The 24,950-nt window shown below is 41.8% G+C and overlaps 1 protein-coding gene across 4 annotated transcripts in view; it reads left to right on the plus strand.

Moving 5' to 3' along the window:
* Nucleotides 1-24,950, plus strand: part of LOC132774511 (cadherin-18) — a 768,567-nt gene that overhangs the window by 709,614 nt on the left and 34,003 nt on the right. The gene's annotated exons all lie outside the window — the stretch shown is intronic.

The raw sequence follows: 24,950 nt of genomic DNA on the forward strand, positions 1-24,950 counted from the left end.
GATATCTGCTCTGTTTCAGTCTATAAATAAAAAGCCAGTTTGGAGTGTATCTTTTCGTTTCTAGAGTTTTTATTCATGTTCTTTATGTGTGTTTTCTTTCTGTGAAATGGGCTCAGGAAGGAATATTTTTTATTGAATTGCTTTCAGTTTCTCCCAGTTTTACATATAACCGGTATGCATGCTTTTCCTCCCTGCCTGAATTTCTAAATCCTATCAAACCATTAACTGAATGGCATTTACCCATGTTCTGGCTCCCTCTTAGTGATTGATTGGGTCAACTCCAGTTGGAACTAACCAACAGGATTTTAGCCAAAATTCTTTTGACACTTAGATAAGATAGACAGACACACTTAAACATCAAACTTTCTTCTCCTATTGAACTATTAGCAATATATGCTGCTCAATGATAGTGGGAGAGAAATTAAGACAAGGAAGTACCAGATCCTGAATGTGGGAGATTCAGAGATAAGGCTAAGGTAAGATTTGAAGAGCGGGGTAGCTGGTTTGGAAGAACTGTTGACTATGTGGAAAGAGGGAGAACGATCAATGCAAGTTGACAAGGATGGCCCCTATTAATCCTCTGTCAGCTCCTTTTATAAAATCCCAATTTATCACTCTTCCCACTTTCTGTTTCTGTCCTCAGCTTACTTAAATTGCTTGCAAACTGACTCCAAAATGCAAAGCAGTTTGAACTCCATTAACCCACCAGTGGGGAGAGATGAGATGGGGCAGAACACTGGGGGTGGACAACTGCAAACAGGGCAGAGACCATTTGTAATTCTTTTGTTAACCTGGTGGGCTACTAGAGTGTGCTTCAGTCTACCCACAATAAAGATATCATTTCTAGCTGTCATTTTGACTGATTTGGGAGTAATGGTTTTACTTTTGTGTCTATTTTGGAGATATCTGGGGGTGCGGTTAGAAAAGCAAACTCTTGCATTTTTAGGCAATTTTGGAAGATATACGTGTCCCAACATCAGCACAACTAAAAGGGGGGGGGGGACTGAGGGACAGAGCTGAGGGATTTCAAGTGGCTGATGGACTGCACCTTGCCTACCTCTGCCGTAGACTCAGGCAAAACCAAATTATTGTAGTTTGTGTATTTTTCCTTATTAGTCTCATGTGCTATTTGGACCACAATCTGATGTCCTTGACCACACGCTTAGCAGTTTTCATCTGTGAAATATTGGAATGTATGTGATTATTATATATAAATATTAGAGGTGTGCAAAATTTCAGGAAGAAATTAATAAGTTGCGTAAATTCGTACATTAGTGTCTTTGGAGATTCTAGCAGGAGAATGCAGTTATCGTATACCTGTGACCAAAGACTAGAGATCTCAGTACACCCCTTCTTTACCTGAGGCATTGTGCTCTTCCACTGAGTGCACAGCTTTGGGAGGGAGGCACGTGGGGTGGTGAGGGAGGAAGGGGACACCCACATAGCCAGCCAGATCAGCCGAATCAACCCTGGCGATCAATGGGGTGACAGATGTCACAGCCAGATCACCCTCATTCATACTAATGAATCGTACTTATTATTCAAAATTGAGCCCATCCCCAACTGAAACAAAATAGTCCACTTGGGATTCTGGAAAGAACATAATTACATTTTGTTAATATTTCTTTGATTTTTTTTTTAAAAAGTAGACCCAATGGGCTAAAAGGGAAAGGCGAAGGAGCTCCATCGCATGCTCTTTCTCAGCCAATTACAGTTTGGACTTCAAATTCCAGGATTCCCTACATTGGCTGAAAATGGCAGCTGCATCTGATTTTGAGGGGGGGGGGTTCCCCTGTAAGCTGTGTTTTGTCTCCTCCTTTCAGTAGAAGGGAGGGTTGTTTTTTTTTACAAAAAATCCTAAAAATCATTGGATCAGTGGATATTTCTGAAAAATATCAGGAAAGATGTCGTATTCCTCTTCTCTCACTGTGAAGAAAATCCAGGGAGTACCTATTTTGGTTTTTATATCAAAAATAAGGGAAAAAATTAAAATCCCCTGGATTTCTGAAACTTGGGGTAGGGGAGGTGCCTGGTTATCTTTTGTGATTGTAGAGAAATTCAAGAAGAAAGCTCATGTAGTTTTTTTTAAAAGTTGTTTGTAAAAACTTCAAAATTACATATTGGGAGGATTAGAGTGATTAATATGTACTATAATTGTAGCAATTTTCATCCGGAAAGTCCTAAAACCAAGGGAGGGAGGAGCCCCTTTAGTGTCCCCATTGGTGTGAATGGGTTAATAATGTAAGAAAAAACTAATGAAATTTTCAGAACTCTGTAATAGATCTGACATAAACCTTTTCAATTTTTTCAAAACACTTTAGAATCAAAACAGGGATCACAAAATTTTGTTAAGACAAACGAAGCAGTGTTTTTGGGTCATGTACACCTCTAATAAATATGCATATTCTATTTAAACTTTTATTACTTTGGGAAGAAATCAGATTTTTCCAAATGGTTTACTCTCTTTACTTCTTAAATCCCATGCTGCACCATAGTGCTTTCCATGCTCACTTAGTCAAAAGCAACTAAGGTAGCAAAATTGGGTGCATGTAAGCCGTAATTGCACTTTTAATAGTTGCAAGACTTGCAGGAAAAGATTGCTTGCAAATAGGTTAGGCTCCCCATCTTCAGAGATCCTATTTCTGTCTTATGTTCATGACTATCAGACAAAGCAACTGCTTTGTAGTTCATTTATAAGGAACACCAATAACAATGTGATGAAATCAGGAAAATGACTTTTAGTTATTCCTGCTCCTTCTTTGGACTAACTAAATGTCTGTGGTTAATCATGAAGGCTTCAACTTCCAAGACCTAAATATCCATGGTGCAACCTCATCAATCTGGCCAAGATCAAAGCTTTTCAAGTTAAGCAGTTTCACACCCTCCCGTACCTTTCCAGAACAACGCTGATGGTGCCAGAAAGGGTGGAGTTAGGAATGCCCCAGTAAAAGCTCAAATCTTAATGAGACAATTCAATTACTGGTCAATACTAAACCAGATGAAGCCCAGTAGACTTCCTCGCCTATGTCTAGAGGATCAAGTCTAGTGTGATCAAAAGTCATCATGGAGTGTGGCTCAATAATGAGTTGGCTAAAATTGGCCTACCTTTACAATTTCTGAGCGATCTAGGACCTAGGGCAAAACAAGTGCTTATGCAACGCCCTCGAGATATCTATTCTCAGTTGGACCTAGCAACCATAGGTAGGTCTTCTGCCACAAGGTTTTTAGCTTTCCACAAAATGAATATTCATTTAGAACATTATCTGACTATTCCACTTCCGTTACCCCTAACAAGAATATATACTAGGGCTAGGTTTGAACAACTCGGAATTATGATGCAAACTGGGTGTTACTGTAACATCCCAAGAAGTTAGAGATTCTGCATATGAGGAGAACAAACTGTGGAAGATGTTGGACATTTCTTGATTGACTGTCCAGGATATACTGAACTGCAATACAGATATTTACATCCAATATTATCCAACTGCAGGTCCCCCAAAAGAAATGATATTCTGACATCCCTCTTGCAAGGGCAGGAAAGATCCAGCATAATCAGAGTAAGCCTTTTTATTCTGAAAGCTATTAAGAAAAGAGCAGATTTCCTGAAAGAAGAATCAGGAAAATAAGATTCTGACTGTAAATAGAAGGTCAGCTACTGTCCTCTCCTTTTTGCTTTGTCTTTTACTCATGTTGTATTTTGAAATGGTCATATGACTGGTCAGATAAATGAATTATTATTATTATTATTATTATTATTATTATTATTATCACTGTGCAACCTCTTCATGTTGTATCTTTCCTCACCATCCTCTCCCCAATGCAGCATATTTCCAGTTTTAATTGAGCCCTAATCATAAGCAGGTGTACAGCAAGAGTGAGCTTTAATTAAGATTTACAAGCTTCATTGGGGCTTATGCGTGACATTGCATGCCTTGTAGTAGATATTACAGCTTGGTAGTGAAGACAGAGGAACCATTTGATATACCTTTTTGTCAGAAATAAATCTCAGTATCATCAGTCTTGTGTGCTACCTTCCCAATACAGTATTTATTTGGTATAGTCACATAAGCAGCATGTTGCAAAAGGACCATAAAAATGTTTATTTTATTTTGATTGAAAAGGGAGGCCATAAAATCCTGATGTAAAGCTGTTTTTTTAAAAAAGAATAGTCTTTCTACAGTTCTATCTGCCAAACTGTTTGTGCATAGAGAGACATGCAGAGAATATAGAGCATATAATATAGTCAATATTAAGCACCTTTCTGCTTGATTAATTTCAGTGGAAGAACTCTAAGCACATGTTTATTTATGTTTTACTTTTGAAATCTAGTGTGTAGGCTTGGCTTGGCTTGTTTGGTTGGACCTGAAGGTTAGGTTGCATATTTGTTTGGGTATTTCTTACATACAATATGTCATTTATATTGTTAACTTTTCATGCTCCCTTTGTATTAAAATATAAAGATGACAGATGCAAACTTGTAAATCAAATTGGGGAATGGACAAGGCACAAGTGCATCACTCAGAGTATTGGGCTGGTGTGTTTTTGTCACCTTTTATTTCTCCGAAGACCCACTGCCATATGTTGCACCATCTGCAGCTCTTTTATAGCCTCCACTTGGAAACCCTTTGCAATCACTATGCAAGTCCATCAATGCAGGAAAGACAAACAGGTGGCTCAGCGCAAGGCCATCTCTCTCTAACAATTCCAGTTTGCAGCCTTCAAACTAGATTTCAAAGAACCAAAGGATGTTTGACGTTTTTGGTGCCAAAGCAGTTAAAAGACTTAACAAAATAGGAGAGAGGCATGAACGTCTCAGAGGAAGCATCTGGGTTATGGATATTGTCATCAAAAATTTCCTGCTGTCTGTCAATCCCACCTGTGTCTTGCTTATTTTGAATGATTTTTTTTACTTGGACAGTGTAATTATCCCACAGGCCTTAAAAACACCTGCCTAATGTTAAACCAGAATAATCTGATGATAGAAGTCACATAATGCACTTTTGCTTCTGAGGTCAAGCATAAGTTAACACCATAAGATGGATACACACAACACAATATGTCAGGTAGTAGAAAAAGTAACAGTACCTTTCTTCTTGTTGAAAGGGAGCATAGAAACTTAAGGCTCATGCATATAAGCCCCAGTTAAAATGATGTCCAAAACTGGTCAGGGTATAAGAAACGGAGTTAGAGCTAAGAATCATCTGTTTACCATTGACTGTTGCTCATATGCAAATTTATTCATAAAAATACTTAAATTTTCTAAAAAATGAGGTTAACCATTCAGATTCGGAATGATGAAAGTGAAGACCATAACTCAAAATGATGAAATGAATCACTATCATTTTCATCACACAAATGTGTTTTTTCTTCTCTAGATAGCAGTGATCTTTGTTAAATTCCAATAGGAAAATTAACAATGCTAAGGAAATGCCTAAGCTGCTCTTTCGCACAGACAGCATCTTCTGCTGCAGAAATAGTTATTTATTTATTTATTTATTTATTTATACTCCACCTTTCTCTCCATGGGAACTCAAGGCCTATAATAACCATACACTTTGATCTATTGAAAACAAAGCAAATACAAAAATTAGAAAACAATTAAACAATACTGTGTGTGTTAGATTAAAAATACATGTAAAATACAATGAATGCATTAAAATGCATTTAAAATACACACACACAAATCCCTTCCCCAAATCCCACCCACAGCTTCTCCAGCAATGTGCCTTTTATCCTTCCCCAAATACCTGCCAACAGAGAAAGGCCTTGACCTGCTTGTGGAAGGCCAACAGGGATTGGCCATCCTGGTGTCTCTTGGGAAGAATTTCCACAGTCTGGTAACAGTAACTGAAAACTCCATCTCCCTTGTTCCCACCAAATGCACTTGAGCAGGTAGTGGAATAGAGGGAAAGTCTTCTTTAGTTGATTGCAAATGTCTACCAGGTTCATAGAAAGAGATACAGTCCTGGACTGGAACCGTATAGGACTTTGTAGGTCAAAACCAACATGTTTAATTGTACTCGGAAATGTGTTGGCAGCTAGTGGAGCTGTTGCAACAGAGGAGTTGTAGGGAGTTGTTATTTATGCCGATCAGATTCCCACAGAAGCCCTACAATGAACTTTGAAGATCTGCAATGCTGCCAGGTATGGAGGGATGAGTGCAACAAGGCTTACTTACTTTTGCCGTCTCCATTTTAGTCCTTTACAGGTAAACAGTTGTATAAGTCTATAAAATGTTCAAGTTATTACCTTCAGTTACAGTAACCATGGCACCAAGAAGCCTAGCCCATTGAACTTTTCAAAGGTGGGACAGGACACTAAACAGCCCGTCGGAAGGGTCCGATCCATGTAGAAAAAGTCATAGTTTTAAAAACCTAGTAATTTAAATATTCTTACACACTTCCTAAACTGCTGCTTTAAAAGATGTAAAGTGTACAGAGCTCAGATTTGGTATAATTTCCCCTTAGGTCAAGACAAATGATGACTAAGGACCTTATCACACACACCTATGGATTCATCATGCATTGTGGCAAACCTGTGGGGTCCTGACGGGGGCCAAGGAGAACCCATAGCTCCTCGCCCTGCATCTCCTAACTTATCTCTGCTCCCATCTCATTTGGTGGGGTGGGGGAGCATTGAGACCCGGCTTTCCCCTATTTTTCTAAAGGCAACATGGGAAATTCCCAAAGCATGTATTCTGGGACCCTTTGGTATATAATCTTAAAGCCTTCTCTTACATAATGATCTGCAGTGTGCACATGGTAAAGTTTCTATAGAACCTCCAACCTATCCAATCTAATTGGACTGGGTCCCTTATGATACAGGAGGGGGGCACTCCTGTTCTCTGCTTACTGACTGCCAACCCCTTTGCCCTCCTGAAACCTGTAACTTAAAATAGTTCAGAAATTTGCGAGACTGGTCTGCACAGGCATCCTGGACTCCACATTTCCAGCATAGCAGACTGTGTTGCAGGCAAACAACAGCTTGGAGGTTATTGCTATGCTAACCGCACACTGAACATTTTAGAAGATATAACTACTTTGCGACCTCTCACCTTCTGTTGGTTGAGCAGATATCACAATTTGCAACCGCAGTTATGGCTTCATCTGATCTCACCTGAGAGCAGGGTTAATTGCTGACCTCATATGGAAAGCCTCATTGGTAAAGTAACCAAGCTGGAATTTCAAAAGCCACATGGGACATATATATCATATCTTTTTACTGGAGGAGCAAAAATACCCTACATGATTGCACCCTGACAATAAATTCACTGTGGCTTTGTTTCCAACGCACCTAAATGAGCCAAAATCTGTTTAGTGATACTGGATTTACCCTCAGGCAACCTTTAAGCTGGGACAACAGGCTGCCCAAAAGGGACTTTCTCTAAAGCCTCCAGTCTAATCAGAAGGGCTGACAACTCAGAATATGCATGCTCAGATGGTTGTCTTATAGCTGGATCCTTCTCACCCTTGGATCTTCCACTAATCTTTCTGGAAGCCTTTCCTACAAAAACTGGACTAATGACTGATCCAAACCTCAAACCAATCATCCAAGAGATTGACAGTCACAAACAGATGTAGGACCCAATCAACCTGCCACAAGTTTGCCTAGTACCAGGTGGACAATTTTAATATTATTATGCTTCATTGATGTTCACTTTCAGCCTCATCACATTAGATTCATGGATCCACTTTAAATCCAGTTCCTGCCTCCTGTAGAATTCTGGAGTTTGTAGTTTAGTGTGACCCAGGTCCTGTCTGGCTGAGCAGTTTAAAGACCCCTCCCCAAACTACAAGCCCCAGAATTCTGCAGTAGGCAGAACCTGGATTTAAAGTGGATTCATTCTCTAGTGTGATGAGATCCTAGCATTTGAATGCTAACAACTATTATCATGAAGCATTTCGAGTGAACGGAGCTGTTTTATTATGATCATTATGATGATACCCTATCCCAGAACATTTCTTTCAGATTGGACTTAGGTAGTTTATTTTTCCCCCAAAAAGCAGGTGCAGAGCAAGGGATGTGAAAACACTGTGCAGAGAAAAAAGATCTGAGAGTAACAGCAATACCTGAAGAAAGAAAATGTCAGATTACCACAGGTTTTATTAAGCTCTGACTTCCTGAAATACAAAAGTGTAAGAAAAATGACCACAAGAAAGGTGGTGTCTGTCTCAATACCAAGCTTTGATCTCTACCTATCTTAGAAAAGAAAAAGGGTTTGAGCAGCTGCACAATTGTATAAGACATTCAGAATCCTCAAGGCTGTAGCCATGCAGAGAACAAATAAAGAAAGGAGTAGGTTATGCTCCCCCCTCCTTTTTAAGCTTGTTAAGATTGCTTTTAAAATGTATAGGTATTTCTCATTCTGCCTTCTGATGGGATGTACTATATCAAGAGCTTGCTGATGAATTTTATATGCTGTTCACCAGAGGAATTGAAAACAATTCAATGGAAATGAAGTCACTACAATGGCTCAGCAAGGTAGCAATGTTTTTGAAGACAGTATGAGGCAGGAGCAATGAATTCTAATCAAAACAAAGCAAACAGAACATGCAAAACAGTAGGAAGCCACTCTTAGCTATGTTTCCTAGATGGAGACAGGTCCATTTGGTTGCTCACATACATTGTTTTGCAAAGCTAAAATGATGATATATGGCAGCATTCCCAGCTAGCAGGGTATGGTGGAAACAGATTCCCAGCAACTGTGTACTGCACCAGGTTAGGGAAGATTGACTCAGTGCAGGCCCATAGCCAGGATTTTGTTTTGAGGGTTGCTGAGTTTGATTTGTGGGGGGGGGGGGGGGGAGGATTTACCCTAGCATATGGGATATATTGAGCATGGTGATCAGATCATGATATGAATAAACATAACAGTTTAAATAATGTACCAGTAAGGCCTTCTCATGGACCACCCTGAGAATTTGGGGGGGGGGGGGGGTTACTTGCCTCACTCAGTGGGAAAATTATGGCAGTTTTATTTATTTTTTTAGAAATCTCTGCTTAGTCAAGAACTTCATGCATGCTGTAAACACACCTGTAGTTCTGGGTTCCATATTCTTTTCAGCAACTCTTTGCATATTTTGTATTAACCATTGTATGACTGAATTTCCTGAAGTGAATTCTGTTTTCATACAGACTGGAAGAGAGGTATTATTATGCACTTTACAATATATCAAATAAGGCAGAAATGTCCACTCTCTTATGGAAGAGGGTACCCAACTACATTAGCATTGTTTCGAGTAAAGACTCGACATTCTGCCAAGGAAATAACTTATTAGACAAATTCCCAAAGTATGGGTGCAATGCAGTCTAGGGCATATTTCTCACGGGTTTAAAATACAACTTATGTTACACTAATAATATGGGATAGTGGTCAAATCAATAGAGAGGGTTCTGGGTGAGTTTAAGCCTACAGCCTTGCTCTTCCAAATTTAAGTGGAGATTGACCCATTCCCATGATCTTATAAAAGTAACAGCCATGAGGATCATCACAACAGGAAGTTGAAGCTCTGGATTATGGTCATTATGATTCCTAACGTACAACTATTATGTTCACAGAGGATGCATTCCATGACAACCCCATCCCCATCCTGGTGGATACCTGAAAAGTGGATAATAGGAACCTTATATTTTAACTGCAAATTGGTAAGATGCAGAGCATAGGGTACACTGCACAATTAATGCAGCTTGGCTCTACTTTAACTGTCATGGGTCAACACTGTGGAATAATGGCACTTGTAGTTTTACAAGGTTGTTGTCCTTTTCTGCCAAAGAGCGCTGGTGCCTCACCAAATCACTAATCCCAGTGTTCCATAGTATTGAGCCATGTCAGTTAAAAATGGTGTCAAATTACATTAATTCTAAAGTATAGATCAAGCATGGGCAAATTTCAGCCTTCCAGGTGTTTTGGATTTCAACTTCCACAATTCCTGACAGCCAGTAGGAATTGACAGCCAGTAGGCTGTTAGGAATTGTGGGAGTTGAAGTTCAAAACACTTGGAGGCCTGAAGTTTGCCCATCCCTGATCTATACTTGCACTGGAGAACCTAGAGAGGCTCTCAAACACTTCTGGGGTAGGATTTTTTAGCATGTGAGGGGAACTATTGAATTTATGGGTATTGAGATCATACTGTACTATTATTATTTCTTATGTATCTCTCCCTATGGATCAAGATGAGGAACAGCAAAAGATTAAATGAAATCACTACAGCAGATATACAACTATATCAATTAAAATAGCATATAAAACCACAACATATTAAAAACAATTAATCCACACTTTAAATTCATAATTAACTATTTGTAGATGGCTGCTGTAAGAGACTAGTCTTTAATGCTATTTTATATTCAGTGTATCTAGCTGCTGAATTTCTTTTGGCATATCATTCCACAGGCTGGGCATGACCAGAGAAAAAGTCATCTGGGTGAAATTTTTTGCACCTAGTTCAAATTGAAAGAAGTAAACATTTCCTACAGGGGATCTGAGTATATGGGATGAAGTATATGAGAGAATACAATTCCATGTAGAATATTAAAGAGCCCGTTCTTGAGTCAAAGGATCATTGGCAATAAACAGCCATACAATTCTCTAAGCCTTTCTGGAAATCTGAAGGATCCATTAGTCTTCAAGGGTGTATACCATGCTAAAAGGTCAACCACCTCTGCATCAACTAAAAGTAGTTTGATGTTATCACTGCTAGGAAAATTACTTGATCATAACAATTCTGAGATGAACAAAGCTGGAAACCAGACTCCTCTCTTCAGCAATGCACATTGTGATATGATAGGCAGGGAGTTTGGGAGTGCGGGGTTCTATGGAGAACTGACCAGTAGGAAGACATAGCAAACTCACTCTGTACGCTTATAAAATCTTGTCCAAGGGAGGGGTGTCACAAAGTGCCACCTCTGCAATAGCAGGAGGTCACTTTTGTAAGATTTTATATCTGCATATTGAGTACTGGCATGGGCTCAACTACACCGTTGCTTCTTCCTATGCTCTTCTATGAGGGCATAAGCAATGTGTGAGAACCTTATGCTTCTGCATGTTCCCCACTGTTGTTCAACTTCACACATTGTCATACAGGTGCCCTCTTTCTTGCCTTTTCCTGCTAGTAGGAATGGAAAATGAAACAGCAGTACAGTAGTTTCCATTCTGAAAGGTGTTCTACTATCTTCCATGCTGAGAGGCTTCCATTGACAGTCAAACTTAGAAAAAAAGAAGTAGCACATCCACACACAATTAAATTGGGAGTCCACTTGCACTGCTATAGCTCTGTCTAACCAAATACTGGGGTTTGTCATCTGGTGAAACAGTAGATGTAATCCCAGAATATTTCAAGGAATGAAACCATGGTAGTTAGAGTGGGATGAAGGCATTATAATTCTGAGAAAGAACAGATTCAAAGTGTTTCCACCATCAAAATTACCCCAAAATTATCATTTGAGTACATAGAAATCCAAATCCAGGGCTGAGCAGGCCAGTTTTTGTTATGTATGCATCCTTTCAGCATTCCTGAAACAGCAAATTATCAAGTGATTTTAATGCCTGATACCAGGTAATTAAAGCAAATGAGTTCAACCTTTCATTGTTCAAATTTTATTACAGGATTACTCCTCGAATAGATAATGCACAAATCACTTGCACACATAATTGTTACAGCATGTTAATCACCTAACCCTCCTTGCATTTGGCAGAGAATACTGGATGAATGCCTGCTCAATGACAATGCTAATGTGACTCTTTTGTTGGTCCTAATGGCTAGTTGGTTGTGGAGTGCAGAGAGAGGGAGACAATCTTTGGTCTGGTGGATTATTTCAAGGGCACCATCCATCCAGTGCTGCTGTTTCATGGGATTTTTCTGCTCATTCAACTGGGCAGTTGTGGTAGCATCTCAAGGAACTAGTGTTCCTTGAGATGCTACCTAAGATATCAAAGAAGGACCAGAACTGACATTTAAATACAGCAGATTTTTATTGCTTGAGACTGCAGTGAAAGGGTTGCATTGTTTAAATATCTACATTCGAGGCCTTATGCTCCTCTGTTGTGTAGCATTTTATGAAATGCCAAAGTTCTTTTTATTCTTATGAGAAGAGGAAATCTTTACTGGCTACTTACTTACTTAGGCGATCCCTCGTTGGACGAGTAAGATGGTCTTCCGTCATGGGTTTCCTTGTGGGTCCGTAGGTGGCTGTGGAGCCCTATTCTTGCTCTGCATCTTCTTCCGCAGTGAGGGCATTGGTTTCCAGGTGGAAGGCGGTCCCGGTCGGGGTTGGCTTGACGCGCCTTCCTCCTGGCACGTTTCTCTCTTTCACCCTCCACTCGTGCCTCCTCGAATTCTGCAGCACTGCTGGTCACAGCTGACCTCCAGCTGGAGCGCTCGAGGGCCAGGGCCTCCCAGTTCTCTGTGTCTATGCCAGAGTTTTTAAGGTTGGCTTTGAGCCCATCTTTAAATCTCTTTTCCTGTCCACCAACGTTCCGTTTTCCGTTCTTGAGTTCGGAGTAGAGCAACTGCTTTGGGAGACGGTGGTCAGGCATCCGGACAATGTGGCCTGTCCAGCGGAGTTGATGTTGGAGGACCATCGCTTCAATGCTGGTGGTCTTTGCTTCTTCCAGCACGCTGACGTTTGTCCGCTTGTCTTCCCAGGAGATTTGCAGGATTTTCCGGAGGCAGCGCTGATGGAATCGTTCCAGGAGCTGCATGTGACGTCTGTAGACAGTCCACGTCTCACAGGCATAGAGCAGGGTTGGGAGGACAATAGCTTTATAGACAAGCACCTTAGTATCCCTACGGATGTCCCGGTCCTCAAACACTCTCTGCTTCATTCGGGAAAATGCTGCACTTGCAGAGCTCAGGCGGTGTTGTATTTCGGCGTCGATGTTGACTTTGGTGGAGAGGTGGCTGCCAAGGTAGCGGAAATGGTCGACATTTTCTAATGTTACACCATTAAGCTGTATCTCTGGCATTGGAGAGGGGACGGCTGGTGACTGCTGGAACAGCACTTTGGTTTTCTCGATGTTCAGTGACAGGCCAAGCTTTGTGTATGCTTCTGCAAAGGTGTTGAGAGTGGCTTGTAGATCTTCTTCTGTATGCGCACAGACGACATTGTCATCAGCATACTGGAGTTCTATAACAGATGTTGTTGTGACCTTGGTTTTGGCTTTCAGTCTGCTGAGGTTAAACAGCTTGCCATCTGTCCGATAGATGATTTCTACTCCGGTGGGAAGCTTCCCGTCAACAAGGTGAAGTATCATAGCGATGAAGATGGAGAATAGAGTTGGGGCAATAACACATCCCTGTTTGACACCCGATTCCACCTTAAATGGGTCACTTTGGGAGCCATTGCTGTCCAAGACTGTTGCCATCATGTCATCGTGGAGGAGCCGCAGGATGTTCATGAATTTGCTTGGGCACCCGATTTTTTGGAGGATGGTCCAGAGAGCGCTGCGATTCACTGTGTCGAATGCCTTTGCAAGGTCGATGAATGCCATGTACAGAGGTTGATTTTGTTCTCTGCATTTTTCTTGGAGCTGTCGTGCAGTGAAGATCATGTCCACAGTTCCTCTGGAGGGGCGGAAGCCGTTCTGGGATTCTGGGAGGGTGTCTTCTGAGAGGGGCAGAAGGCGGTTTGCAAGGATTCTTGCGAGGATTTTTCCAGCAGAGGTTAGAAGGGAGATACCTCGATAGTTTCCGCAGTCTGTTCTTTCTCCTTTTTTGAAGAGGGTGATGATGGTGGCATCCTTGAAGTCTGCTGGGATTTTCTCGGTCACCCACACTTTTTCTATGAGCTGGTGGAGTTGGTGTGTCAGTGCAGGTCCTCCCTCTTTAAAGATTTCAGCAGGGATCCCATCCGGTCCGCTGGCTTTGTTGTTCTTTTGTTGGCTGATGGCATTGCTGACTTCTTCCAAACTAGGCAGTGCTGCAAGCTCATCCCTGGTTTGTTGTTGCGGGATTTGTGAGAGGACCTCTTCGGCCACATTGGAGCTGCGGTTTAGGAGGCTTTGGTAGTGTTCTTTCCAACGTAGTGCAATTGACTTTTGATCCTTCAGGAGTTTGGTTCCGTCTGATGAGCGTAGAGGCTGTATGCCATGGTTTCTTGGTCCATAGATGACCTTTGTGGCTTTGAAAAATCCTTGAGCATTATGGGTATCTGCCAGGTGTTGGATTTCTTCAGCCTTCTTTGTCCACCAGATGTTCTTGAGTTCTCTTGTCCTTCTTTGGACCTCAGCTTTTGCATTGGCGTAGGTCTTTTTCTTAGCAGCACAGTTGATGTCTCTCTGCCATGCTTGGAAGGCTTTCCTTTTCTTGTCGATTAGCTGTTGGATTTCGATGTCATTTTCGTCAAACCAGTCTTGATGTTTCTTGGCTTGGTATCCAATAGTTTCTTCGCAGGCTTGGATGATGGAGGTCTTCAGTTTGTTCCAATGTTCCTCAACATTTTCGGGGTGTTCTGTGGGTAGATGGTTCTTGAGTGCTGTTTGGAGATGGGCTCGCCTGGAGGGCTCCTGAAGGGCTTGGGTGTTCATTTTGCGCCTTGTCTTTCTTCCTTGGAGTCTGCGCTTGGGGGCGATCTTGAGAGCCATCGTGGATCGGATTAGCCTGTGGTCAGTCCAGCAGTCGTCAGCACCTGTCATGGCTCTTGTGAGGAGCACGTCACGGCGGTCTCTGGCACGTGTGATTACATAGTCTAAGAGGTGCCAGTGCTTTGACCGGGGGTGCTTCCATGATGTCTTGAACTTGTTTTTCTGGCGGAAGAGCGTGTTGGTGATGACAAGGTTGTGCTCCGCACATTTGGTGAGAAGCAGGATGCCATTCGAGTTGCTGTTTCCAACCCCGTCTTTTCCTATGGTGCCTGGCCACAGGTCGAAGTCTCGCCCGACTCTTGCATTGAAGTCCCCCAGGAGAATGATTTTGTCCTCCTTAGGTATCCCCGATAGGACGGTGTCCAGCTGACAGTAGAATTTCTCCTTGATGTCTTCATCAGCATCTAGTGTTGGTGCATAGGCACTTATGATGGTTGCCCGTTGGTTTTTGGCAAGATCAATTCGGAGGGTGGAGAGTCGTTCGTTGATGCCAGTGGGTGCTTCGGGCAGATGTTTCGCCAGATCATTTCTTATGGCGAAGCCAACTCCGTGCAGTCTTTGGTCTTTTTCGGGCAGTCCCTTCCAGAAGAAGGTGTAGCCTCCTTTTTCTTCCTTCAGTTGTCCCTCTCCTGCTCTCCGGGTCTCCTGAAGGGCTGCTATGTCGATGTTGAAGCGTCCCAGCTCCCTTGCGATGATGGCAGTTCTGCGTTCGGGGCGTTCACTGTCACTGTTGTCCATCAGTGTCCGTACGTTCCACGTACCGAAGTTCATTTTTCTTTTTTGGCCGCAGGATGGTGACCCCACTGGACGCGGCAGTCCAGTCAGGGATAAGAGAGGCAGACTATGTTTAGGGCACCTTTTCTAGCCCCCTCCCCATGTGGGGTGAGCAGAGTGGGTCCTAAAAAGGGCTGCTCAGTCGTGGATAAAGCTGCCGAACTACTCAACTGCCTCGGTCCTTGAGGTAGAACGACTGAGTCCGTACCCACCGCCCATGTGCCAGTCTGTGACTAGGGGCTTCCAGATTTCACAGTCCTGCCCCCGTCGCCACTCGCTGATCGCCATGGGACTTTGGTTGGTTTGTTTTTTGTTTTTGTTTTTCTTCAGAAGACGCCTGTGCGTGGGTTTTTTTAATGTGTGGAGGTCAGTGCACAACTGATCAATACACAGTCTTCACAGATGAGGTTCCACTGGTGATGTAGTTTAACACAATGACCATGGCTTCTCAGTCTGTTGCAGCCTTCTTCCGCCTTCGCAGCCGTTGTAACATGTGCCATGTTATCCTCCGCCTGCTCCGCCGTTGAGGTCTTTGGGTCTTCGGACTGTGCTTGGTCTGGGACTTCCCCCGCGGCCACTCCTGGGAGTGCAGGACTCCAGTTGTTGTGCCCACAGGTTCATCGGAACACGCAAGCCCCCTCACCACGACAAGGTGACAGTCCATCGAGGGGCTAATACAGGAGAAGAATTACTGGCTAATACAGGAGAAGAAAAGTGATGATGTTCAAGTCAGAGCTCACTCCATTGCCTGGTCGTGGGAAATGCGGACAAAATACAGTAAAACACAGGCAACAAATTTTCAAGTCCATTAGCAACCACAAAGTAACTTCTTTTGTTATTTTTAAGTTGTTTTGTCCCCTGCCCCCACAGGGTTAAGGGGGGAGGTGTCTTCTGACTGCATTGAGATCCCTCCATACCATTTAACTGATCACAGAAGTAATGAATAAGGACCTCTACATATGGGCTTCTTTTTGACGGCAGCAATGAGTTTTTTAAGGTTCACCCACTGAGACCTACAGTTCCCATCACACCCGTTACAAGTACTTCTAGGGCACCTTCGTGCCAAACTGAAAAAAAATATCCCTTCTGCCACTGAAAAGAAGCTGGCAGTGCACAATGGGAGGCTTCCCATCTTTCTATAAGGAAAGACAGGTTGAGGCAGCTTATTGAGAATTTTTCCTGTCTGATGGGGTAGGGAAATGCTGGGACAGAGCGGAGCATTGGGTGACAAGTCCCCATGCCCCCTGGGTGGGCTTATGTTCCCAGAGGTTGCTCTAAATTTGAAAGAGTTTCTCCCTGATTCTGAACCCTGCTTTGCAAAAACACACTTTCAAAGGCACTGGAAGCTAGAAATAGCTGTTGGAAATAGCAACCTTCTCAAGCCTTCACTAGTTGTTTGATATATATTTATATATAAAATTTCTCACTGTATTGTTTGTGTGTATTGGTTTGCAATTTTACCTAATCTCTTTGTTGTGGGAGGAGCTGCAGACCATGTGATCGTGTCTGGATATGTTCAGGACTAAGACTCCAGGTTTACTTTGAGAAGGCATGTAGAGAAGTGTGTGCTTGCATCAGAACCAGTGAGTATAGCTATATGGTTTAGACTTCAGTATGCTGTATGCTTAAAGACTCAATTGGACTATGGACTGTTGTTTCTAAGGAAGATGCCCTGTGTTACCTACACAGATAAACTACTTAAAATCCTATTGTATCTGGATTCCTAAGCAAAATGCCTGTACACTGTATACAGTCAGTTTTGTGAGTAAACCAACTCTGTTACTTTTCAAGAAGACTGTTTATTTTCTCTCTTGGGAGCATGATTTAAAGGCAAATATATTTCAAGGGCCAGTAGATGATTTTGGGGCAACTAAAGGAACACTTTTTAAAGTCTGTTGAATATTATATTTTGTGCATTGGCATGTCTTTGTCCCTGACAGTTCAAAGACATAACTAGGTACATCCGTTTAACAGCTGAGAGACCTAGTTGCCTTACATGAATGCTGGTGAACATCATTTTTCAAAAAGGTTGCGGCTTCTAACAAATGTCATGCCTTTCCTGTGATCAGTGGCTTGTCCAAAAAGGTAATGAATCCCATTTCCCAAATGGTTATGGAGATTCACATTTTCTAAAAATGGCAGCCTAGGTTCCCATGCCTATGCATATTAATGCTTGCCTGCTTCAGTTTGGAGAAGCATGGATCCAGCTTGTGCTTCCCTTGAGTATCATTGTCGGGAGCCAAGCAGGGGTCCAGAGTAGAGCATGAGACCCTCTCTTGGTTGGGAGGTGAGAGAGGAGGAGGAAGAAAGAGCGAGAGCAAGCAAAATAGCAGCTGTGGGAACGTCACCTTCTCCTCCTCCTCCTCCTCCTCCTCCATCACTGTCACCTTGTCCTGCAGGTTTGCCTTGGATTTATATGTCAACTGGTGTGTGTGGGTGTGGGTGTGGGTGTGTGTGTGTGGTGAGAAGGGCTCTCTCTCACTTGAGGTGAGGGGCACCATCTCACTGGACTCTGGGGTCAGGCCAGCTGTACATGCAGTGGGGCGCAAGGCAGGAAGCAAGTCATCTCCCTGACTCTCCTTCCATGTGATGAGGGGAATCTGTGAAAGAGTGGGCTGTGAGGCAACAGGCCCCCATGTCCCTGTGCAGGTGGTGCCGAGATGTGGAAAGACAGCCCAATTCTGATGACATGTGTGACAACGTCCTAATACAAAACAAACCTGTGGCACTCATATCATCCCTTTACTTGTCTTGTGTGGTATCTAACACCTTTGCCTGATGAAGTCAGTAAAGCTTTAAAATGAGACATTATTTGTGCATTTTAGTTGGCCGAATGAATATATCATTGCTTTGAGGACTCTGTATGTTTTTTTTGCTCCATGGCCAACAGGGTCTACCTTAAATATTTTTTCCAGGATTCAGTCAGTAAAGGCTAGAGTTCCAGTAAAATCAATTCCAGCACTGGATGGTCTCAACTGACAAGGAGACGCCCCTGGGAGCCATTGGCTTTTTCTATGTACAGAGATATATCACTTCTTCTAGACATATTTCTAATATAAGGATCCTGTTTCACTAGTGAGGAAGGAGATTATTGATTTCTTTCATCCACCATTTTTCCCCTTGAAGTGTGAGAGAAACATCCTAAATAACAGAAAAAGGAAATAGCTTTCAAACACTTTACAGGTAACTTGTCTCTTGTATGCAGGTTATACAAGGGCTACTCATCTTCTTCAAAAGTTTACAAAGACTGGACTATACATTTCTTGTCCATAAATGGACTATACATCATCTTCATATGAAATTTTATTGAGACAGATACAAAAATCTGATTTCAGCAATACTAGTGAATATTGAGACTGCCAGGTCACTGATTTACAGTTAATATAATCTTAGAAACTACTGGACAGGAAAATGGCAAAATTTCATGATATGGTACTAGTAAAAAAATGAGGTACACAACATTTTATATGTTCATGTTTCATAATTTTAAATGAATACTCATCTGAATATTGTGACCTTTTTATATGCTGTGAATCCAAAGTCATTTAAAATCAAATCATGGTGACATGTGTGTGTGTGTGTGTGTGTGTGTGTGTGTGTGTGTGTGGTGGGGGGGGGGAAGAGACTAAAGTTCACTCTTTAGCAAAACAACTGTTTTAGTTTCTGCAGTGTTCATTTTACTTTACTTTAAGGAAAACTGGTTGTTGTGGCATCAGTAGTGCAACTCTTCTTTGGTGCCCTAACCACCAGGTTCTTAGCACAACATAAAACAATCCAGGCTTAATTTTGTTCCAAGCTATGGTGGAGCAAAATGGCATGGCATGTGTTTGTCAAGATGCCTGTTATTGTGGCCCCTGAATTTTATATACAAGGAATACAATCAGCTCTCCACACTGGGGGTTTCACTTTTGTGGATTTGGTTATTTGTGGATTTGATTAATGTGATCTCTTTTAGAATTCCTAGGTCCTCCAGACTCTTTGTTCAACTTACACCCTAGAATTACACTGGACATTTCATTCCTAGAGGGAACACTTCTCTAGGCATGCATTGTTCTCCATTATGATTATATTGTAATTTCTCAGGCAGAAATTGATCAAATATTAGTACTGGAGCACCTAAGAGATTTCTAGGGAGGTGTTCTTTCAGGTAAAAAAAATAGTGGGTTTTTTTCATATCTTTTGTGGGGGTTTTCAGATACTAACACCTGAAAATATGGAGGGCTGGGTGTTCCTTCTTCCGAAATATAGTTCATAGCACCTGGTATTCATTGTGGTCTTCAATCCAAATTACGAACCAGGACTAAAATTGTTTAGCTTCCCAAATCAGATGAATTATTTCAGCTGAAGGCATGATGGCTCCTACAAAAATATGACACACTATAAAAAAATGCTGTATTTGTGGAACCAAACTTCTGAAAATATGGATTTCTACAATGCAGTAAGCATGGGTGCAACTAACTTTCCCAAAAAGATGTTACTATGTACAGACTATAAAGATTACAGAAATAATGTCTTCAGGACTTCTTTATTTTGGAGCTAAATCCTGGTTATATTTATCGATTTCACTCAATTTTATGCTGTATTTTGCTTTTTCATGCCCATGTAAGGGTTTGGACCTAGGCTGCCATAGCAACAGGAAGCATAGCAATGCTATAAAATATGTCTAAAACAAACAGAGGACTAAATAAATCAGTAAGTGGAGTAAAATGAAATTAAACAATATTTTTTACAAAAGAATGAACCAAAAACTTAAGTGTGTGTGTGTGTGTGTGTGTGTTTGATCTCATGATGCACCATGAAACTGAAAATAATTGGACCCATTCAACTTCCCTGTAGAGGACAGGATGGGTGCCATTAATAAAAGGGTGTCCTTCCTTCTATTGCCTCAAGGATACCCTTCAATGGCTATGGCACCAACAGGACTCTGACATCATTTGATGCATATTCTGACATTGACTATATGGCAGTTTAGTAAGTTAAAATTTAAATGTTGGACTCAATGTGTTCGGGAAAATATTTCATAGTGGCATACTTTGTACATTATTTTATTTACTAAAAGCTATCTTGGGTCTTCTGTCAAAGGAAAGATGAGCTACAAGTTAAATAAGTAAATATTGTATTTTCAGCTTACTTTACAGATAATTATTGCCTGTCAAGGCAGCTTAAATCACCAAGAAACATAGGCAGCCCTGCCACTGTAATTACAAATTAAAATGTCAATGCATATAAATGAGTGGCAGATGGATGATGTTCTGATGGCATGAGAGAGGATAATTATAATATCATATGACCCCTGTATACATGGGAGATACATCCACAACTTTGTGTGGATAATAGCAAACGCTATTGAAATGACTTCTGGTTAGAGGATACCATAGAGCCACACTGGAGGACCTAGAAAATTACTAGAGATTATTTATTTTGTTGATTGTGGAAGTTGTAAGTAGATGTATGTCATGGGATGGGAACCTGCAGGCTCTGCAGCATAACTGAAGAGGAAATGGTGCAGCCGCCAAATCCCTTAGTCCAAGAAGGGTAATTGACAATTGCACTGTGGCATTGATCATTTAAGCTTCTCTGAAGAATGGGGGGGGGGGGACATGAAAGTTTTAAAAGTCGCAAAGCAACAGTCCTGTATTCAGGTATTGCTGTGGCTGCTCAGTATTTGTACTACATTGACTGCTCCTTCTCAAGATACAGAATGGGGGACGTGTGGCTCAAGAGCAGTATGTGTGAAAAAGATCTTGGAGTCCTTGTGGACAACAAATTAAATATGAGCCAACAAGGTGATGCGGCGCCAAAAAAAGCCAATGGGATTTTGGCCTGCATCAATAGGAGTATAGTGTCTAGTTCCAGGGAAGCCATGCTACACCTCTATTCTGCCTTGGTTAGACCACACCTGTAATATTGTGTCCAATTCTGGGCACCACAATTGAAGGGAGATATTTACAAGCTGAAATGTGTCCAGAGGAGGGCAACTAAAATGATCAAGAGTCTAGAGAACAAGCCCTATGAAGAGCGGCTTAAAGAGCTGGGCTTGAGGAGCGGCTTAAAGAGCTGGGCTTGTTTAGCCCGAAGAAGCCTGAATACGTGAGAGAAAGTCATAGGGAGGAGGGTGCAAGCTTGTTTTCTGCTGCCCTGGAGTCTAGGATGCGGAGCAATGGCTTCAAACTACACGAAAGGAGATTCCATCTGAACATTAGGAAGAACTTCCTGATTGTGAGAGCTGTTCGGCAGTGGATCTCTCTGCCCCGGAGTGTGGTGGAGCCTCCTTCTTTGGAAGCTTTTAAACAGAGGCTGGATGGCAATCTGTTGGGGGTGCTTTGAATGCAATTTTCCTGCTTCTTGGCGGGCGGGGGGGGGGGGGTTGAACTGGATGGCCCCTGAGGTCTCTTCCAACTCTATGATTCTATGATTCTTCTAAGTGTAGCACTATTGTCCTGAGTTTCCCTACACTCCATGACCTGGATAAGAGGGCAAGAAGACTTGGGGGTAGTGGAAAAATGTGAATTTCTAACTTTTAAGGCCTTTCTGGCTATTTTATTCTATATGCATCCTCTCAGGATTCTGCATTCAGATGCTTTTGGTAGTGAAAAGCGACTGTCCTAGTTCCTGTTACATTTCCATTGGACAATGAAGAGATAAAAGAATAGGCCCCTTTTGAAGCCATTGTCCTGCACACATATTGAGCTGCAGATAGATCAATACAAAACAGGTTCTTTTATATGCCATGGGATAAAGAACTTTAAATGCTAAGCTGCCTGATTATTAAGTTGCAAGTGTGTCTATGCAGCAGGCTGCTTGTTTGAAGTTGTTTCAATATGTGGCTGGTGATTCTTAAAGTGTGTGTATGTGTAGTCATTTCCATTGTTTCCCTCCGCTGACCCAACAGTACTTTTCTGTCTGTCTCCCTTTAGAGATACCTTTCCTCCTGCCTTAGAAAGTGGCTTTAAAATATAAAACTTTAGAAGCATAGCTCATCATATGGCACATTGCAAAGCCTGAATGTGCCAGAAGATGAGCTATGCTTTTAAAGTTTTATATTTTATTCACATACAAGAGTGACTGGGGAAGGCAGAGAAAGTATTCCCTCTCCTTGTTCCAGAAGAAATCCACTTTTTCCTGAACAACCTGTTACCTCCACATCTGCCTTCTGGATGGGTTCTTAAAGTTAAAGGTGTTGTGGGAATACGGCCTTAGAATATGAGAGATGGTTTTCCAAGGCACCCTTCACAGTGTGACTTTCACTTCAAGGATCTTCTGAAAAATCAGGCTCAGATAAGACAGACTGCTCAGGAAATGACAGGTTTAGATGGTTATGAAGGCAACTTTATCTTGCCCCCCACACTTTACCAATGTAAAAAAGGTAAAGTTTTCCCTTGACATTAAGTCCAGTTGTGTCTGACTCTGTGTGGTGGTGCTCATCTCAATTTCTAACGCAAAGTGCCAGCGTTGTCCGTAGATGCCTCCAGGACATGTGGCCGACATGACTACATGTAGCACCATTACCATCCCGCCGGAATGATACCTATTGATCTACTCACATTTACATGCCGCATTATCACAGGGTGTCTGCACTCTACAGCACTGGAGAAATTACACTGTCTAGCCAGTATCGCACCACCTGACATCCGCCAGGAAGTAGCAGCCAATAGTGAAAGGACCAAGGCAGTGAAATCTCCAGCCCATCCCTTGTTTGAGTATCAGCCAGCACATCAACGACTTAAATCAAGAAATAGTTTTCTAAGATCTACAGAGACTCGCTGGAACACCCCAGCAAGTGAGAGTCCAAAAGTGGCAGGCTCAAACCCAGAACCTCAATCAATGGCTGATACCAAATGAGAGACTCCCCCCTGGGCAGATAGAAAACTGGGTGACTTGAAAGGCGCTGAACAGATTGCGCTCTGGCACCACGAGATGCAGAGCCAATCTTAAGAAATGGGGCTACAAAGTGGAATCCACAACATGCGAGTGTGAAGAAGAGCAAATTACAGACCACCTGGTGCAATGCAACCTGAGCCCTGCTACATGCACAATGGAGGACCTTCTTGCAGCAACACCAGAGGCACTCCAAGTGGCCAGCTATTGATCAAAGGACATTTAATCAACTACCAAGCTTGCAAAATCTGTGTTTTTTTAACTGTTTTTTGTTTGTTTTTGTTAAAAATGTAATACAAATGTCTGGTTGCTGATGACACGCTAAATAAATAAATAAATAAATAAATACTCACATTTGCATGTTTTCAAACTGCTAGTTTGGCAGAAGCTGGGGCTAACAGCAGGATCCAACCCGTCTCCCTAGATTCGAACTGCCAACCTTGTAGTCAGCAAGTTCAGTAGCTCAGCGGTTTAACCCGCTGCGCCACTAGGGGCTCCTTTTACCATTGTTCTGTCATTTAAAAAGTAATGGACAATAACACCAGCATAATGCACCAATACTATGCAGTATCTTTTTGTAGAGAGGAGCCTTGGCTTACATGATACTTTGGGCTTCCAGCTTCTAAAAGTTTTGATAACCTAGGCAACAGTAGGGACTATGTGAGCTACAGCCCAAAACATATGGAGATCCAAAAGAACTCTGTCATAGCTCAGATGGTTTAATGCTACATTCATCTAACAGACATGTTGCTGCAAATAGATGGCAAAAAGAAGATATTTAATCCTGCCTGGGTGTTTAATTTGAAATTTGACACTTTTTATGTTTCTCACTTTTCCACAATTATAACTTCAAGTCTAAAATTAAAACAAAGTTTTATTATCCAATAAAGAAAGAACAGAGAGGGGCAAAATGGGCATCCATTCATTGTATCTTTGGAAGAATCAAACTGTTTTCAGTTGTCACCTAATGATAATAATGTTATTGTCATAAATATGTCTCTGGGGATCTTATTGCATGATTCATCTCACAAATTAAGCCAATTATTCAGGTTAGCAGTGATGATTGTGATTAGCGCTCATTTATGCTGCAGCTTATGCTTTTGGACAAGGAACATGATGTGTAATTAAACAAGCTGCAAACGCAATAAACCTCAATAATTCACATTGCTGAACTAAGCATAATTGAGAAGACCCATGCAATGTGCAATAGTTACCCCTGTCTCTTTTTAAAGATAAATGTACTAAAAAGACCTCATCACACTGAGCATAGATCCACTTTAAATCCAGTTTCTTCATCCTTGCAGAATTCTGGGGCTTGTAGTTTAGGGAGGGGACTTTGAACTGCTCAGCCAGAGAGGTTCTGAACCTCACTAAACTACAAACCCCAGAATTCTGCAGGAGGCCGATATTGGATTTAAATGGATCCATATTTAAGTGTGATGAGGCTGTTTATCTGCAAATGGCAATGTGCAAGATAATCCAGTATGATTGCACATTAGAAGTATAACATGGCGGGCATTTAACAGAATAGAGAATATCATGTGTTGTGTTCTCTATATTATTCTTTTATATGGAGTCCTTGAACTCTGGGGAGACAGACTGTTGCTGCATCAAAACCAAAATTGTTGGCGTGCTCTTAAAATTGACAAAAAAAATCAGGCAGGGAGGCTTCAAATGGGAAAATGTTGATTTTAATTGACTAAACAGATAACTCTTG

This window comes from Anolis sagrei, chromosome 4, assembly GCF_037176765.1.
Source record: "Anolis sagrei isolate rAnoSag1 chromosome 4, rAnoSag1.mat, whole genome shotgun sequence".
Taxonomy (NCBI): domain Eukaryota; kingdom Metazoa; phylum Chordata; class Lepidosauria; order Squamata; family Dactyloidae; genus Anolis; species Anolis sagrei.